Source organism: Oncorhynchus gorbuscha, linkage group LG01 (genome assembly GCF_021184085.1).
Source record: "Oncorhynchus gorbuscha isolate QuinsamMale2020 ecotype Even-year linkage group LG01, OgorEven_v1.0, whole genome shotgun sequence".
NCBI classification, from domain to species: Eukaryota; Metazoa; Chordata; class Actinopteri; order Salmoniformes; family Salmonidae; genus Oncorhynchus; species Oncorhynchus gorbuscha.
This window is the reverse complement of record NC_060173.1, coordinates 97,034,891-97,044,341: the sequence shown is the minus strand read 5'-3', so window position 1 is coordinate 97,044,341 and position 9,451 is coordinate 97,034,891. Positions and strand designations below refer to the sequence as shown.

Sequence of the window (9,451 nt, the reverse complement as noted above, 5' to 3'; positions counted from 1 at the left end):
AATGTACACAGCTTTTCCTTCTACATTAGCTGCAGTGAAATGTCTCCACACATCAGATAGTGCCCGTGGCATTTTCCTGTAAAGATGAGGAAAAAATGAGTACATATAAAAATTTAAAAAATTCAATTTACAGATAAATAGATTAAAGTTAGATTAAACAACTCCTTTGTAAGATACATGTTTTAAAATGAAACATGGAAACTGTCACAGAGTCTGTTTAATTTTTGATTGTGCTCCCTTAGGTTACTGCTGGAGGGCACCCTTACTTTGTTTCTAGTGTCCAGGGTACCCTGATTGTTATTATTGGTTTCACCTGTGGTTGATTGCCCTCTCGGTTCACCTGTTGCCTGGCTATTTAAGTTCTTCTGTGGGCAGGGATCTTTGCTTAAGTCTCATATTTTAATTAGTGTGCTCTTGCTTTGTGTTTTCTGTGAGGACCTTAGTAAATATTCTGGATTTACCCTTACTTCTGCCTGCTGTGTTTCTCTGCGCCTGGGTCTGAGTTCGTACTAGCATTATTGTCACAGTAGACCTAAGCCACAATGGACCCAGCAGAGATTTCTCCATCATCCGAGGGACACTCTGAGCTCCACCATTTACGGTCGGCTCTCACCCACCATGGAACTATGATTAGTCGTCATGAGGCACGGCTGAAGACATTGTCTGAGGATTTAAGAACTCGTGTCCGCTCTGCAGACAGGACAGAAGGGAACAACGGCTGCTACACCTGTGACGATTCCTTACCCTCCACTCCCTACCAGCTCATCGTCTTCCTTCCCTCGGGAGCCTCATCTCCCGGCACCGGAGCGCTAGGAGGGGCATCGTGGGAGGTGTCGTGGGTTCCTGCTCCATTGATCGCTGGTCTTTGAGCTGCAGGCATCAACGTTTCCCACCGAGCGTACCAGAGTAGCATACGTCATCTCCTTGCTCTCAGGACGGGCTCTGGTCTGGGCCACGGCCATATAGGAGCAGCAATCAGACATTTGTTTTAATTGGCAAAGCTTCAGCCAGGAAATTAACAGGTTTTTGATCACTCCATCAGTGGTAGGAATTCTGCCCAAAGACTCATTGAGCTGCGGCAGGGCAGCCGGAGCATAGCTGATTACGCCATTGACTTTCGGTTGCTCGCCGCTGAGAGCGGTTGGAATACAGAGGCACTTCACTCAGCCTTTCTGAACAGACTCAGCGAGGTTCTCAAGGATGAACTGACTTCCCGAGACAACCCTGACACTGGATGAGTTTATCTTTCTGGCCATTCAGATTGACAACTGGGTTCGGGAATGTTGTCGGGATGGGATGGAGGAGTTAAGTGTTGGTTCCAGTGTTTTGGGTTCTGCTGAGGGAGTTGATTCTTTGTTGGTTTGCACTGCCTTGTATGCTTGTCCTGTACCCCGTCAGTGTTCTCAATTCAGCTCTGGGCCTCCTTCATATCCTTCAGAGGAGTTGATGCAATTAGGACGCACCAGACTGTCTGCTCTGGAGAGAAGGCGCAGGATTAATGAGTAACGTTGTCTTTACTATGGACAGTCTGGACATTTCCGTGCCTCCTGTCCCGAGCTGATGGGAAACGGGATGACTCGTCAGTAGATGGAAGAATACTGGTGAGTCAGATACAGTCTCCAGCTGCTGACACAGTATGCGTCTTGCTTCCGGCCAACCTGCAGTGGGACAATGGTCAGTTGTACATTCCTCCTTTCATAGACACTGGGGGCTACCGGCTGTTTTCGAGATCGCACGTTAGATCTCCAATAGGGGTTGCCTCTCACTAAACTGGACATTCCATTTTCGATCACTGCGCTGGATGGTCAACCCCTAGGGTCTGGGGAAGGTGAAGCAATGTACCATGCCTATTCAGCTACGAGTTCTGGATTACCATGTGGAGTTTATACAGTTACATCTGGTGGAATCCCCTGAGCTCCACCTGGTTCTTCGACATCTGTGGCATCCAACCATAATCCTCAAATTGACTGGCCCTCTGGAAAAGTTCTGGAATGGAATCCTTCATGCCAGTTCACCTGCCAGCAACTCTCTCCACCTCTTTCCGGCCCTGCTCGTCTTTAGGTTTCCGACTCTCCTGTTCCCCCGACTGGGGATGACAAACCTGATCTTTCTCGCGTACCTCGGGATTACTGGGATCTGGGTCAGGTCTTCAGCAAACGAAGGGCCAGCGAACTACCTCCTCACAGGTCCTACGATTGGGCCATTGACCTCCTGCCCTGCACCACTCCTCCGAGAGGAGGGATGTATTCTCTCTCAGGTCCAGAGACTGCAACCATTAATAGTTATCTTAAGGAGGCGCTGGTGTCTGATTTTTATTCGGCCGTCCACTTCACCTGCGGGAGCAGGTTTTTTATTTGTTGGGAAGAAGAACCGTTACCCTCTTCCTCATATGTTGTCAGCTTTTGAGAGACTCCAGGGAGCTACAGCTTTCTCAAATTTGTACGCAATCCGTAAATCCAATATGGTGCGCATCAGACAGGGAGATGAGTGGAAGACAGCGGTCAACACCCCTAATGGACATTATTAGTACCGGATCTTTGGACTTACTAATACTTCCAGGTCCTTCAAAGACTCCTCTCTCATCACTTGTTCATGAAGGCCGAAAAGTGAGTTTCACGTTCTTCAGATATCCTTCCTACGATACATCGTGTCTCAAGGCTGTGTAAGTATGAACTCCCAAAATATAGAAGCAGTGGTCAACTGGCTGATGCCCAACACAGTCAAACAAGTCCAGTGTTTTTGTTTTGCTCATTTCTCCCAGAGATTTGTGAGTGACTTTTTAGTTCTGTGGCTGCGCCATTGACAGCGCTCACCAAGGGCTCGGCTGGGCATGTATGCTGGACCTCTGCTGCTGAGAAGGCATTCCAGTACCTGAAACATCGGTTTTCTTTTGCACCCATTCTTGTTCATGCGCATCCTTCTATTCCCTTTGTGGTAGAGGTGGACGCCTCTGACGTCGGCGTGGGTGCGGTTCTGTCTCATCCCACGGCTAAAGACCAAAAGCTTCATCACTGTGCCTTTTTGGTGGTATGGTATGGAGGCAGTTCCAGACGGCTGTCAACCTAACAGACTTTTGCCCCTATTGGGGCATGGTCCAATGTACTTCAGTGGGCTCACTCGTCGTGTCTCATCTCTCATCAGGGAGGGCAGCGAACGATAGAGTTTTTGAGGAGGAGTTTGTGGTGGACCTCAGCAGAGGCGGACACTCGGACCTTCGTGGCTGCTTGTCCGACCTGTGCCCGGAACAAGACTCCTCGTCAGCAGCCTCTGGGGCTTCTTAATCCGCTGCCGACACCTTCCTGACCCTGTTCTATGGATCTATGGATTTGTGGTCATTGTGGACCACTATTCCAAGGTGGCACATTTTCATTCCACTGCCTAAGCATCCATCTGCCCGTGAGACTGCTCAGCTAGTCATTCAGCATGTTTTCCACCTTCACGGACTTCCTCTGGACATCGCCTCCGACCGGGGCCCCCAGTTTGCCACCAGATTCTAGAGGGCATTCTGTACTCTTCTGGGGTCATCAGCCAGTCTGTGCTCGGGATATCACCCTCAGTCCAACTGTCAAACAGAGCAGGTGTACGCCTTATGGTGCTGTGTGTCCACCAACCCCACCACTTGGAGTCGGTACCTTCCCTGGGTGGAGTATGCACACAACACTCTCCAGTGTTCCTCCACTGGCCTGTCACCATTCCAGGTGTTGTAAGGTTACCTGCCCCCCGTTTCCTGGTCAGGAGATTGAAGTGGCGGTCCCTTCCGCTCAACGCCTCATCTCTCGTTGCCGCCAGACCTGGAAAAGGGCTCAGTCAGCGCTCCTGAGGTCCTCGGCTCGGGTTAAACGACAGGCTGTTCATTGACTACAGCTCAGCATTCAACACCATAGTACCCTCCAAACTCATCATTAAGCTTGAGACCCTGGGTCTTGAAGATGCCCTGTGCAACTGGGTCCTGGATGTCCTGACAGGCCACCCCCAGGTGGTGAATGTAGGAAACATCTCCACTCCGCTGATCCTCAACACTGGGGCCCCACAAGGGTGTGTTCTCAGCCCCCTCTTGTACTCTCTGTTCACCCATGATTGCGTGGCCATGCATGCCTCCAACTCAATCATCAAGTTTGCAGGTGACACAACAGTGGTAAGCTTGATTACCAAAAACGACGAGACAGCTAACAGTGAGGAGGTGAGGGCCCTCAGAGTGTGGTGTCAGGAAAATAACCTCTCACTCCATGTCAGAAAAACAAAAGATATGATCATTGACTTCAGGAAACAGCAAAGGGGGCACCCCCCTATCCACATCGACGGGACAGCAGTGGAGGTGAAAAGTTCCTGTGTTCATATCGCCGACAAACTGAAATGGTCCACGCACACAGACAGTGTGGTGAAGAAGGCGCAACAGCGCCTCTTCAACCTCAGGAGGCTGACAAAATGTGTCTTGTCACTGAAAACCCTCACTAACTTTTACAGGTGCACAATTAAGAACATCCTGTCGGGCTGTATCACCGCCTGGTATGGCAACTGCACCACCCACAACCGCAAGGCTCTCCAGAAGTTGGTGCGTTCTGCAAAACACATCACAGGTGGCAAACTACCTTCCCTCAAGAACACCTACAACACACGGTGTCACAGGAAGGCAAAAAATATAATCAAGGACAATAACCACTCGAGCCTCTGTCTGTTCACCCTGCCTCCACCCAGAATGCGAGGTCAGTACAGGTGCATCAAAGCTGGGACAGAGAGATTGAAAAACAGCTTCTATCTCAAGGCCATCAGTTCGTTAAACAGCCACCAATGGTACATAGAGGCGGCTGCCTACCTACAGACTTGATATCATTGGCCACTTTAATAAATGGAACACTCTCACTTTAAGAATGTTTACCCATCTTGCATTACTCATCTCATATGTATATAATATACTGTATCCTTCACTATCTATTCCTTAATCTGTTGCATCTTAGCCACTCTGTCACTACTCATCCATATATTTTATACTTATGTATTCTTATCCCATTCCTTTACTAGATTGTGTGTATTTAGGTTTTGTTGTGGAATTGTTACATATTACCTGTTAGATACTGCTGCACTTTCGGATCTAGAAGCATAAGCATTTCGCTACTCTCGTAATAACATCTGCTAACCATGTGTATGTGACCAATACAATTTGATTGGATTATATTGTAATGACCTGACTAGATCATAAAGGAACAATTGTCCAGGCAGAAGATTGAGTTTACAAATTTACGGTTTATTAACCCAACTTCACACAGGCTACTGTTTGGCCGTAGCCCACACCAAATAAATGAAGGATGCCCTGTAAAACAACCATACCCTATAAAACAATCAAATGTAAGAGTGAGAACCATGGCTAAATCTGGTCTTAACTTCCAATGCTCCATCCCCCTGCCCAACCACGCTAGTCCGCCAACCACCAGGATGCCCGGCATCAGAACATTCCAGGCATTCCCGTGATTGGCAGATAGCAGGTTGATTGAACCCCGCGAACACTGGGTACTTACTGGTAAGTACAACACAACCAACTAATAGCCTAACACACAGCTGTCTGTGCGGGTCGCTACAATACAGACCAAATAGATGTGTCTAGTCTATGAGACAGTAAACTTTATTTGGAAAACACTTATTTGTCACACTTAACATAGTCATACATACCTTTTCTGCCATATTTGCATTGACATACTGTAGTGTGGTAGCAGTGCACCTTTGAACCTGGTTGACTCAGATTCCTTGATTTGATATGTCGGTTGCCAAGGAAAACTCAGCGATGAGTTTGCCCCCAAAAAGTGACAATATGATGTAAACTAGGTAACTAAATGCGAAATTACGAATGTGATGTTAATTTTGAACGAGTTTCAAATGTCATTATTTGGTAGATTCATTGGTTGCTGTTATTGTATGACTGGTTGTTGGTTAGTTTAGCTGACTAGCTAATGAATCTGTTTTATGTGTGTCAACTACTAACGTTAGCGTCAATGCTGCGTTTAGACAAGGCACGCAAAAACTGTCTTAGAGTCGGTATAGCGGGACAAGAAAGCAAGAAAGAGGGTTACGACAAAAGGAAGTCAGCACGACGGTATGCGTTGCTATGGTGATTTTAGTAAACAAACCGTGCCAATCAACATCCGGTAGAAAACAACGCTACGACAGACAGAAAAAGTTGAAATGTTTTAACTGTCTCTGGCGGTAAATCCCGTCTACTGTGGCGGCTGACTGCATATACAATCGTAAATTCATTGAAAACAATGGCATCCGGTTTGCCGTCTACCAACGACGTCTACCGCCTACCACATAAACGCAGCATCAGGCTTGCCAGTTTTTCTCCCTCAGTTGATTAATTAGCTACTTAAAACAGATTACAGGCCGTTTAACCAGGGGATGACGCTTAGGTTATATTGGGCAGACACACTTGATGCTGATGGGACTAGATAGGTAGCCTATAAATACTTTGGTGATGGTTCTAACTTACCTAGCTAGAAAACTCTAGGACTTTTATATTATTCCCATCATACTGCTACCATTGGCTCCCATTTACAGCTTCATGAAATATTTGTAGATTGGTTTGTCAGGCATTTATGCTACTCTAAATGTCTACAGTTAACTTAGCTACTTTACTTTTTGCCAGGAATTTAAAAAGTTCAATGTGGAGTCGCTATGCCATCAGAACATGCAAGGCTTCTTCGGTGGCCTTTGCCCCCTAAAAAGATTCCCCCCATTGTGAAACCACTTCCTCCACCTATATTTTCAGGTAAGTTAAGTACTTTACCCTCATTGAGCATGGCTCATTGCATTTGATAACTGCAGAAATGAACTGCAGGAAGCATACAATTAGTATCCTTCTTAATCTATATTTATGTTTGATGCAACAGTTAAAAGTGTCATGGGAAACTTGTGAACTCATTTGTATTTGTTTTCTCCAAGTACAATCATAGACTCATTGTCATCAACAGAGAGAAAGGCTCTGAAGGACAGTGCCACAGAGGGGATGGAGTCGAGTTGCCATGTGCTTCCTCTTTGGGACTATGACCCTGCAGCCTTCAGAGTGGCCCCCACTCCCCTGACCTCAGTCCCAATGATGCTGATGCCTAAAATAATTGAGGGCTTCTGCTGTTAACCCCAATGCACCCTCCCTAAAATCCCCCTCCTCGACCGCCTCAAGACAGACCCCAGATGCATCCCTTCTCTCCCTACCTTTAGCTTCAATGATTTCCTGCGGGACCCTAATGGCAGCAGTGATCACCAGTTGCTGGAGGGCCTGAAGAAAGTGGCCCTGTCTCGCTGCAACTAGAGAAAGTTGGTTGGGTTCTTCCTAATGTAACTGCACCAAGGGCAGCGGGCTGAAGTGTCCAAGCAGCTGAAGTGTCCAAGTCCACTGAGAAAGTGCTTGAGGCAAAGACCAGAATCCCACAGAGGCAGATCATATGTGAAACACACTGTATATAATATATTAAAAGATGACCTGCCATTGTAGTAGGCTAGAGTCCAGATTGTATTATTAAGTGGGTATTGTATGACAAGGATGCTTGCTTTTGTAAGTTACAGTGGTGTACTGTTTCCTCATGCGTATTGTGTGTGTGTTAGTATTTGTTGTGTTATCTGATTAAAACGGACAGCATTGATCCGTATGGAGGTGCAGGCTCAGATGATGTGTTGGTTGAGCTGTCAGGGAGATTAGACCTGCAGGTCTGAGCAGAGGTCTGTAGAGATCTGAGTACCACCAGGGGAAAGACAATATGTTCAGAAGCAGGAAAACGTATATCCCCAGGCAAGGACATGTTTGCCTTCTTACTTACTATACCATAACCAACACTACATACCTCTTAAAACACACCTTTTTATTGGTGCCTTTCTTTATCATGCTTTTTAGTCGTTCAGTTTTGATTTATTGTTTCGTTTTTTTCATCTTATGTTTGTTGTATTGTAAATATTTCAGTTTTTATTTTCCTGTGTAGCACATTGCGTTGCATTCCTTGTCTGAAATGTGCTGTATAAATAAAGCTTGATTTGATGAGTTGTTTGTACCAAGCCAAGCTCAGAATTTCTTGTAGAAAATGAATCCACTTTTAATTTGAGCAGGAATGGAGGTAATCCTGAACTCTGAAGCTCAAGCACTTCCGGGACTTTTGGCAGACCCACTCCCTGTTCAGGCACTCTGGAGAGGCCATCAGCCCATCTGAGCTGGCCATACTCGATTGTCTGATAGAGGGGGGCAAGGCATTCACCCTGAATGTGCTGTGTGTTGTTGACTGTGTTTTTGTGGGAGTGTGTCCTTTGGCAAATATTTATATATTATTATTTATTCCTTATGTCTTTGTTGCTTTTGAGGCTTTGCAGCATAATTTAGAGAGTGACAGAAACACAAACATCCTTTGTTCGACTGACCTAACATTAAAAGGAAATAAAACAACTATCACTCAAATATAGCATAACAGGAAGTAGAATATGAATATGTGAGCTAGAGCTTATCTTTCTCTCTGAACCTTGACAGAGGGATTCACAGTGTGTTTCTCAGGCCCACATCATCACCCTGCTTCCTGATCTGGCTCCTCTGGACCAGAGTCTGCTGTACCTTAACCTGTCCTTCAATGAACTCACTATCTTCACAGTGGAAGTGAGATTCCTTGTGAACTGAGACAAACCACAAGCATGGCATACCAAATTACAGGGGCTTATTTTAGAGCCTATTTATTTGAAAAGGGTCTTCTGAAAGCATGTCGCAAAATGGCACTGCAATTCCATGGCAAGACAACGTCCATGTCTCTGGGAAGTATGTATATAGCCAAATATGTATTTCCCCCACTCTCTTTAAACAGGTGTATGAGCTGCAACAGTTGGAGGTGCTGAAGATGAGAGACTGCCCCATAGAGGAGATTCATACCAGCATCCACAGACTCACCAGCCTCAAGACCTTTATCATGTCCTTCTGCAAGAACACCTCCCTGCCATCTAAGTAAGAGCCACAATGTGGAGCTACAGTGTTGGAAACCTGTTATACACAGTGTTATAAACCTACCCTGCTGTCAGAAGTCTCTGTCGGTGTCCCAGATCTGAGTCCTGTGCTGTTTGTCCTACCTACAGACTATACCAGCTGCCCTCTCTGCAGTTTATAGATGTCTCCTACAACCGTCGCTCATCCCTAACCAATGGCATCAGAAAACTCAGGTACAGTCCAGCGAATGCAGTAAGGTTGCAAAGACCATAATATAGAGCTTTTCCCAAGATCTTACATTGTGTGGGGGTAACTCACCCATTTCAACACCTTTGTATAGTACCCACCTTGTGTTATTATTGTACCAGAACACCTCTGGCTGCAGGACTCTGGAGTACCTGAATGTGTAGGGGGAACTAGTTGCCTGGCCTGCCCTGTGGTGCCCTGCGCCTCTCCCTCACACAGCTCAGGATGTCCAACAACTACATGCACCCCTACTTCTGGAAGAGCTGC

At 46.3% G+C, this 9,451-nt stretch overlaps 1 long non-coding RNA gene across 3 annotated transcripts; it reads left to right on the top strand.

The window, feature by feature from the left end:
• Positions 1-5,452: 5,452 nt before the first annotated feature.
• On the top strand, positions 5,453-8,020 carry LOC124046807. 3 transcript variants are annotated; one of them, XR_006841070.1, is made up of 3 exons: positions 5,453-5,515; positions 6,635-6,757; positions 6,960-8,020. It is a non-coding gene; the product is annotated as an uncharacterized LOC124046807 (long non-coding RNA). The 3 variants fall into 3 exon arrangements; XR_006841072.1 differs by lacking the exon at positions 5,453-5,515 and adding an exon at positions 5,716-5,817; XR_006841069.1 differs by lacking the exon at positions 5,453-5,515 and adding an exon at positions 6,141-6,441.
• Positions 8,021-9,451: the final 1,431 nt, after the last annotated feature.